Here is an 11,098-nt window from a genome sequence, read left to right on the forward strand (position 1 = left end):
AGAAACAAAGCAAACATCATGAAGTTTATGCCAGCATGAATAATAAGCTTTAATATAATAATAGTTCATTATTTGCAACTGCATGGATATTTGCATTTTAAGGCTTATCAATATATAATTTGGCTTTCAAATTGATTGATACATTATTTCGTAGGACGCTTGACATGACAACAAACGCTGTATGAAAATGTGTATGATAACAATCATAACAAAGTTGTCCTGTTAATGCTGCGATGAATTTGCAAAGCGGTCTTCCAGTAGATTATTACCATAAGCGTGTATAGTGAATGCAAATGTTGCTTTTGCATGCATCGGATACGTGTTTACGTCAGGCATTAGAACGGTAAAGCTATATAATGTATTTAATTTGTCATTCAAAATGTTATTGAATTTGCAAAATATTTGGAACCGGTATGTTTTAAGACGTTCGCTTATCTAAACCCATGTGCACACTGTATTTGTACATATACTTGTTAGATGAATAAAAAAATTGCAATCTAGAATACACATTCAGAAGAATGGTGGAATATCATCAAAAAAATAGATGTATGGTATTGAACAATCAAAATCGCATTCACGTGAAAGACGTGTACACTGGTAGGAAATCACCACCATCATGAGCTAAGTTTGTCATATGACACATAGAAATCTTCGTTTCTGAAACAATTACTGGCGAACATGCCGCTAGTGGCGTAGAATAATTGATTGTTCCTAATTTCGTTACCTTTGATAATAATATCTGACACAGATCATGAATATATTTTACCTACGGTCTTTGTTTCTGTTTTAGCGTTGTTTTACGTTCAATAAAAAGTTGGCAATAATAACATAACGGCTACTTTCAGAAAGCAGCTCGCAAACAGTTGTGTATGAGTCTTTTAAAAGTATTGATTTGCGTGGAAACCTCATGTGCGGACTGATACAAAAAAACAATCACGTTAATGTAACTTAATAATTTTGAAACATACAATTATGGTGATATTGTGTTTTAAGGATGACACATATTTGCTCATGTCTGAGACAAAGATAGTTATGATATATGAAAGAAACTTGTTTAAAAAAACAGCCATACATTACCAACAAAACCAGGCTACTTTTTGTAAACTGAAGTCACAGAACTATAATTTTGTGTTTCGCCAGTGTGTACACGTTCAAATAATCGGATGCGAGACAATTCACCCCCAAGACAATTCACCCCCAGGAGACAATTCACCCCCTAGACAATTCACCCCTGCTCCCTGGACAATTCACCCCAGATATTATTTGTTTCCTTTTGCTGTTTCTTTAGGATTTAGTAATTACGAATATCTGTTTTCTAAGGTTCCGATAGTTATTTGTATTCTATTTAATTTTTATAAAGTTCTAATTAAACCATATAAAGATGTTATCAAAATTTCTTTCTTTTTCTTCATAAAATTACTTGCAATTGAAACATAACTGTGCTTTTTATCTATTGATGTTTGACTTTATTATAAACAATATCTTATTATTATTTTTATGTCATTAAATAATTAATTATGTTTTTCTGTTTTATTAAGATTGTTTTTATTCATTAAAACAGTTATATTTGTATAAGTGTATAAATAAATAATAATGATATTGGATACATTATTATTAATAATGATCACGTTATATTTTACACTGTTGTTAAGGTGACTTATAGGCCTATTAGGCCGGGTGTTCTTGTATGCATTGTACATATGTCTGTTAATCTCCTGTACGTAAACACATGTCACTATAATAAAAGAAAGAAAGAAAGAAAAGAAAGATTATCTTATCTTATCTTATAATAATAAAATATGTGTCACATAATCAGTCAACAAACTAACAACACCTAAAAACAACCTTTTTCACACCACTAAAGGTTAAAATAAACAGATAATCTGTCAGGCATTCAGAGCTGATGAGGGTACTGATTATCTAGTGGTAGATAAGGCTGTTACTGATAGGGGTTGTTTAGAGATAAGGCTGTAGTACGGAATGAGTTTACATACCGGTACTGTATGATTGAAGTGGACTTTAATTGAGTACAATTTTTGTAAAAAATACATTACATTTCCAAACATTTTTAGTAGGACCATACTAGCGGTATTATAGTGGATTTAATAAATCATGATGTACTCGAGTATAAGTAGCATTTTAAAAATTATAACAGAAAATGGTGTGAATTACTGGATTTGAAATGAATACTGATATTTTCAGATTTAAATATGTTTCAAAACACAACATTGCAAAACACAACTTCTATCACTAATCCTTTAATGAGAGAAAATCCAACAACTTAATGGATAATAAGAATTAAAATAATATATATTAAGAAACACTTATGTTTAGGCAGTTAATTAAAAATAATAATCATAATATCAGGTGAACAAAAATGGATTTTTTTAATACAGGTATAACCAGGTATTAGAATTGCCCAGTCCAACATAATTATTTGTCAATGTGTGTAACTGAAGTCTATGTTTATCTGTTTTGACACTTGGATTAATCTGTTTTGACACTTTGATAAAGCCTCACCAGGGGTGTAAATGCTTGATTGTAATACCCATTAATGGCAGGCTCCCAACCAGATTAAATTTCATTTCTTAAATTAAGGTTTTCTTATCAATTAAACCATTTTATTTTATTACATTAATTATCTAACATGAATAAATAAGTAATTGTGATAATGTAAAATTCTAAGAATTTAATGAAACTAATTAATCGATTTCAATATTTTACAAGTACTAAATTAAATAATAAAATAATAACCTATCTATCTATCTATGTATACTGCCAAGCAACCTTCGAGCATTACAGGCAGATGGATATTATCGAGTCCGTTTCTTGTGAAGAACCAGTACTTGGTGTCTATGGAGGAGATAATGAGAACGCTCCCCGAGTAGAGAGCAAACCCACGAACTCCCGATCGCTAGACGGACCTTATAATATTATTTAAAACCAATGCACAAATATTATACAAAATACTTAATTTATTTCAATTTTAAATGTTGTAACACAGTTTATAGAAAAATACATTGGTTGAATTGCATTTGACAAAAATCACAATGTCATCTTTCATTTACATACTACTGTTATTATTTTCACGGCAAAATTGTGCTGCAAGGTCAAAATTATAACTCCAAAACATCTGCTCACAACTTATTTTCGAATACAGTCCAACCTGCCCGAGCGACCGCCTGTTAATAGCGACCAACAGTCAATAACGACCACACCGATTTCCTCCCGAACGATTTCACTATATATTGAACCTGCGAATAAAGCCCACCTGTGAACAAAGACCAACGACCACCCTTTTACATTCCCAAATCTCCATTTTGATAGCTTACAACGACCACTGCAATCATAAAAATCAACGATTTCGCAACTTTCAAAAAACAAAATGGCCGCCAGGACGCTGCGTAGTCACGTGATACACATCTTACCAGTGGACTCGTCGGTCGCTATGGAGATATTGGCAAGTGACAGTTTATTGCACTCGATAGCAGTTGTTTGTTTATTTAACATGCATTGCATGTCGTCTGCTTCTTTTATGCATTTGACAGTTTGTCAAAAGTGTAAAAATTTGACTTTGTATTTAAGTGACTTGCGCTTAATGTACTAATTGCCGAAAATATCAAAGAAAAATTTGGGGCTTTCATAAACTTATTAAGGAAATTAACGGTTTCATATCATTTACGATGCCTATTGAAGACAAACATTTTGATAGTCATTCTCTTCTTAAATTTCTCCGTAATAAGACGTTCATAGATTATAGCAAAGTAAATGTCAGTTCAAGTTAACCATCATGGCTTCCAAGCGTAAGTTTTTGACGTTGGAAGAACGCGTTAAGGTCATTAGTTTGTAAGGTAAAGGACACAGTTGTAGACGAGTGGCTAGTGATCTTGGTGTAGGAAAAACTCTAATTCAGAGCATTTTAAAGGGATTTTTTAAGTGAGTGTTTTGATTTTGTGTGTCTTGAGTGGAGGGGGACGGGGGTCGTAGTGCTTATTGTGTTTTGTTGTTTCTACTGGTACGTTGAGTATCTGTCTGGAATCTTATTCTTGGATGTTTTCAGTCTTATATAAATATCAGATGTCATTTATTGTCCATTATTGCCAACTTTACTGGTTGTGTAGTAGTGATTCATGTATTTCATGTATAAATGTTTGCTATGTTATGTGTATTTTGTACTTTGTTCTTTGTAGAATTACATGTACGTATACATGTATGTCAATAGTTATTTATACAGTATATGATAAATTAAATAAATAATAAATACATAAGGGAATAGAAATACAACATGTAATAAATATACAAATGTAAAACAAAACTGTGTTTTTAATCCTTTATTTCATTATACATGCATAAGTATTCAAACATTTAAATGAAGTTATTACCGGAAATAAGTGTTTCGCGAAGTCTTGTTTATCGACTTAAGTTGTGTTGTAAAAATAACAGTTATGTATGTTCTCAAACGTGCATTGTTTAACATTCTTAAAGTAGCACTTGTTATTGCAATAACTGACCGTTATTCCCCTGCTAAAAGTGTTTGCCCACATTCACCATTATCAACGGAACCTTCAACTGATGTCATTCTGATTGACAATTCCAAGACGTCGAGTAATACTGTATGATTGTATGTAGAAACAAGTTTTAGTGTAACAATTGAAGTTGCAGTTGGAAGTTAAAAAATTAAAACATACGAAAAACAAACAGCGATAACCATGCATAACATTGCACATTCATTACAAATGTACATTATATTTATTAAAACACAAATTTGGTACAAACTTATCAGGATCAATTATGTACGTGACTAAAGTTAAGTGTTCTATAATATTATATATATACACACATATAAAGGGAAGATTTAATTCACAAGCTTCCTAGAATCCAAAGTGAAATTTTTTAGTGTTTCCAAAAACCCTTTTCAGGGTAAGAAAAACAACAAGAAAGTAAATATTTAGTATGTTTTAAAAACCTGAAGCAAACAAGAAGAAATAGTTAGTTAACTTCCTGAACATTTTATAGTTTTTTTAAGCGGGACGTGTTATGCTCTACAAATTACTTATCAACAAAACATTACTAGACACAACATTTTGACATCAGCATCAACAAGACTTAGAGGTAATCCACTAAAATACTGTGCCTTGAACAATACCATAGAAAGATCTCATTGCAACTACATATAAACCGTACTCTGGGAAAACAGGGCTTAATGCATGTTTGTAATGTGTCAGCCTAGATTAGTGCGTGCAGTCTGCAAAGGCCAATCAGGAACTACACTTTCGATCAACATTGGATGGTCGCTTAGCATTCGGTACCCCTCGCAGATTATCTTTACTTATCCGATGTTTGACGGAAAGGGCCGATAATGTGCGATACGGTCTCTTAGAAGAGACCTCCTTTAAACAAAAAAACAATAGCGGAAAGTGTTGTCCCATATAAGCATGTGCAGCAAACACAACGAACAAGCATTAAGCCCCATGTTCCCAATACAAGGCTTATATCTGAACATGGTCTGAATTTCAAGTGAAATTATCTTCGTTTATATACATATGTATTTCAGACTCACAAAATATTCTTAAAATGATGTCTTTTTGCGTCTATCGATATATTTTAGTGTTCTGCCAAGTTCCTTAATATGAAGTTAAAGGTTTAATGGTAGAAAAATTTGTCATATATAAACTTGATTTTCAAAATGACATTTGTAAACACCTGTATCAATCTTCAAAATTTAATCTGAACTGTCAACGATATTATCTGAACTGTTTTGCCAATGATATTTGATGTGAACTGTTTCGGCATTGATAAATGATCGGAAATGTTTTGTCAGCAATATTTGATCTAAACTGTCTCCTCAGTAATATTTGATCTAAACTGTCTCCTCAGTAATATTTGATCTAAACTGTCTCCTCAGTAATATTTGAATCTAAACTGTCTCCTCAGTAATATTTGATCTAAACTGTCTCCTCAGGAATATTTGATCTAAACTGTCTCCTCAGGAATATTTGATCTAAACTGTCTCCTCAGGAATATTTTATCTAAACTGTCTCCTCAGTAATATTTGATATAAACTGTCTCTTCAGTAATATTTGATCTGAACTGTCTCCTCAGTAATATTTGATCTAAACTGTCTCCTCAGTAATATTTGATCTAAACTGTCTCCTCAGTAATATTTGATCTAAACTGTCTCCTCAGTAATATTTGATCTGAACTGTCTCCTCAGTAATATTTGATCTGAACTGTCTCCTCAGTAATATTTGATCTGAACTGTCTCCTCAGTAATATTTGATCTAAACTGTCTCCTCAGTAATATTTGATCTACACTGTCCCCTCAGTAATATTTGATCGGAACTGTCTCCTCAGTAATATTTGATCTAAACTGTCTCCTCAGTAATATTTGATCTAAACTGTCTCCTCAGTAATATTTGATCTAAACTGTCTCCTCAGGAATATTTGATCTAAACTGTCTCCTCAGGAATATTTGATCTAAACTGTTTTGTCAGCAGTATTTCCTGAAAAGTATGTGATAGTCTAAATATAGCCTCGGAATTTTGTCTTTTCTGTTAAATAAAAACTTGCAGTTATATGGTGGAAAATGTATATTCATTTCTATTGGCAAGAATAGTAACTATACTTAAAAAAATATAACATATTCATATGATATTCAACAACTATTTTAAGACAAATAAATTATAAATGCATACAATACATATAAACAAAATAAAAATGTTATTATCAAAATTTAACATTGATTTATTCAAATTCACGTTAAAAATAACTGATTTCTCTTTTTTTATTTAACTGTGCTTGAAATTACAATTGTGTGTTACCTATTAACACCACTATTAAAACAATAAATACGTGACTGTTCTTACAAAAAGTGACTCAAATTACAAAAGAGCTATCAAAGAAACACCGAATTTCCCAAACAATCAATTTAAAACAAAAAGCTATTAATGCATACAGATAATTTTATAAAAAAAATATCAGAATGTTCAAAAACAAAACATCATTAAAATGATAATACTAGTTTTCATGTTTAAAATTGAGCATTTTTTCATTTATAGATTCAATGTTATAACTATATATATAGGTAAAACTACCAAAATATAATTTTCTTCTAAAACGATGTTACACATTTAACAATAGTATGCATGCGAATCGAAATATAGCAACTTTAGCTAATCGACAGCAGAGCAAAATATATGATGTTGGAACTATATAATGATTTAAGCAGCATTCAATCAAATCTAAATTGCAAAAACAAAAGTGAACCACATGTATATGTTTCTGTTTTTTAATAATAAACAAGAACCAGTCCAAATACAATAAGAATGAAAAAAAAATCAGGCAGTTTATTGTTACATAATTTTCAGAACGATGATTTTTATTTAAAAATGTTTAAAATGTGTACAATTAATTAAATATGAATTAAAGGCTAATTAAGGTCAGACAATTTCTACGTTTGAACACTGCTGACCAAATCTTGTTTTAATCAGATCACTGTCTTACTGTGATGAGGATTATATCTGTACCTTGCACTGGGAAAACCAGGCTTAATGCATGTACCTAGTGTCGTTCCAGATTAGCCTGTGCAATCCACACAGGCTTATCCGGGACGACACTTTCGGCTGTTATAGTAATTTTTGTTTAAAGGGAGTCTCTTCTAAACAAAAATTCAGTCACGATGGAAAGTGTCGTCCCTGATTAGCCTTTAAGGATTGCACAGGCTAATCTGGAACGACACTTCACACACATGCATTAGTCCTTGTTTGCCCAGAGCGCGGATCATGTATACATGTTGTATGCTTCTGTATCGACAATCAGTCTAATAGACAACATTACTATTATACTAGCATTTAAATAATAAGCTTAAACAACTTTGCTGGTTATAAAACATAATTTCTAATTTGAGCAACATTGAATTATCAGATCCTGAATGAAGAGTAAGCATTGTTTATATACCATATTCGCTATAACGTTTACAAATGGTAGGTTCGTAATTATTCGTTTTCTTTACACTCACGATCGCGATAAACGTTAATTATACACGTTTTTAATCGAAATTTATTTATAAATCCACGACAAATGTCAAATACAATACAGAAAATGCATAGTTGTGTCATTGATCTATAAACATATAATGGATTGAATATAGCTGATTTAAAATTAATGTTTTCAAACTATCGTTAAATCTTTTTCCCAGAATATGCTATCCTTTTTATAGCTGAGCCTCCTTTACCTGTATCAATGATAATCAGCGAGGTATGCCGATTAGAAAAATCGAGCTATCTCAATCGGACTGGCTCGGTCTTTTACATAGGTCGCCATTGTGAAGAATTCTTTCATGGTATGATAACTTAGACGAGCTGATTGCAGCATCGTCAAAAAGTAATATTTTATTAATCTTTTTTATTTTTGAAAGGTCATCTTATAAATGACCACATCCTCACACCTAACCCCCTCTCAACCCCCTGCCCCCCTCCCCAAAAAAAGAAAAGATAATGTAATAAAAAGCCCTACCCCACACTATACACCCCTCTCCACCACCATCCCTCCCTGATTAGTATTGAGATAGGTCCCTTCACCTTTAAAAAGAAAGATAGATTAGCGGTCTTCGTCCGCTAGGCGGTGCTCCATTTAGTTTTCGCATTTACGTTTGTTCTTATAATTATTTGTGTAAATGCCTTTCAAGCACAAGTCAAGATGTCCATATGCATATCATGTCGGTAGCTTTAATCGATGATTTTGGCTCAACTATGTTAGCCTCGTTCTGAGAATACTGGGTGTAATGTATGTGAAAAGTTTCGTCCCAGACTAATCAGGGACAACACTTTCCGCTTTTATGACATTTTTCGTTTAAATGAAGTCTCCTCTTAGCAAAAATCCAATTAAGGCGGAAAGTGTCGTCCCTGATTAGCATGTGCGGACTGCACAGGCTAATCTGGGACGACACTTTACGCACATGCATTATGCCCAGTTTTCTCGGAACACGACTCAATTAAGAAACGGACGCATTAAACAACAACAAAGCTACATTTGTGTTACAACTACATTTTCAGGTTTGATAAAATTTTGTTAAATTCTAGTAGGACCTTATATATGATCTACCTGTTCAGTAATATAATTTAATTTAATTTGCTTGGTGGTATGTTGGTGTTTTAAATTTATACAACAACAAGGTAATGTTTAAAATTTTAAATGTCTTTGAACATAATGCGAAGCGTCTTGGTAAATTGTTAATGCTGATGTAACTGTTGTTTTAATGTATCAAATACTCGTTGTTAAAAAAATGGGTAGCATACGTTTGTACAGATTTTTTATGTAAGGATTTCATGTTCAACTCATATATAAGCTTATTTAAGTTGCCTAATTTGTTTGGTTGTATATTATGTTGCATTCTGCATGTGCTCAACTCATTCTTATTATTAAATATGTTTGACACCGTGTTATATATATTAGACATTGTTATTATTTAAATTATTAATATGTCGTATATGATGTATTATCTGAGCTTAATTTTCTCGTCTTTTCAACTTAGTGTGCGTTCAATATGCTCATATACATTTGCTAACTACGACTTTTGACATTATTGTATAATCATGTTATTATACATGCTATTCAGATTTTTGGCTTACCTTGACTTATCAAATGGTGATGTTTTGCATAGTAGTGCTTTTTATCGGAGCGCCAAACTTATTCGACCAAGATTTAACAGTAAATTTAGTGAAGTTTTTCTGATTGCAATATTTTAGTACTCCACCTTTCGCTTGCTTAAGCTGCTGGATCCTATAGCGCAATACATTTAGAACACTATAGTATATAATATATATTACTATTATTATATTATTATATGGTATTGGTATTTTTATAATTATGTAGGCTTTATTTTGGACCACCGGTTTATATATTAAATTAAACATTATAATGATCAGTGTAGTAACAAAACAACTACGACTGTCAAGAAAAATATCGTGCGTCGCCGCGACTGTAAAGAAAAATATCAAGTATCGCTTCGTGTATCTAGTGTCGTCCTTGATGAAAGAAGTGCGAGATTATAGATGGCACTATCCGGATTTCGTACGAAACGCATGAAATTATAACAAGAACAATCGCGCACGTTTCACAAATTATCCAGTTTGAGAATTATTAATATTTAGTATGGACATTGAAAAACATGTTCGGCTTCATCATTACATGAACACAGTCTCACAACAAAGAATTTATTTAGCTCAGACACGAAGGCTGTTGAGAATAGTAATTAAGAATAAAGTTCCAGATAGACTATATAATTACGTTGGAAAAACATGCTAGTCAATATAAAATTAAAGTATATAAAGACAAAAAAACAATGAATAACAACAATCCATGTTGCAAGTGTTAAAATGGACATATGGCAGAATTCAAATCACATTAGTGTTAGACATCACTTTATACATGTCTAAAACACTCATGTCAATGAATTCATCAAAATCGAAGACAAATAATCATTTTTTTTCTACCTCTCGAAACCTCGTAACTGCAGAAGCCAGCCATTTTGTGTGAAATTTGGTTTACCTTCTTCATCCATGGTTTATCGACGTACAAGGGGGATCGGGATTACTAGAACATATTGAAACATTACCATTCGACCTGCGTCTATGTTAACCCGGCGTTGTTTAATTCCGTATTCTAAGTTTAAAATAGAGGTTTACGGCATTTCACACGTGGGTATTCGAAGATGTTCGGTACAGATGTTTCATTATCTTATTCGTTAATATTAAATCATTTCTTGTGCTGAAAATGTACTCAAAATATGTTTCAATATACAAAAAATAATATGGCAAATGGACCAAAATGAGTTAGGTCTGTACGTCGGTCCTGCGGTGTCGCTTTGCAAAGATATACAAAAAAGGTCAACACGTTTGAATTATAAAATTGTATAAGAAATACATTCAGTCAAAATAAAATGGTTAAACTTAATTTTCACGAAAAGTATATGACCATCGAGTAAGTTCCATGTTTTCAAAACTTGTGTGGTGTCTTTTAGATCAAACAATCGCTAGACTGACCATTTATTGCCACATTAAAGACACTTGAGGGATAGCCTTAAGTTTCTATCGACAAT

This window comes from Dreissena polymorpha, chromosome 3 (assembly GCF_020536995.1).
Source record: "Dreissena polymorpha isolate Duluth1 chromosome 3, UMN_Dpol_1.0, whole genome shotgun sequence".
Lineage (NCBI taxonomy): Eukaryota > Metazoa > Mollusca > Bivalvia > Myida > Dreissenidae > Dreissena > Dreissena polymorpha.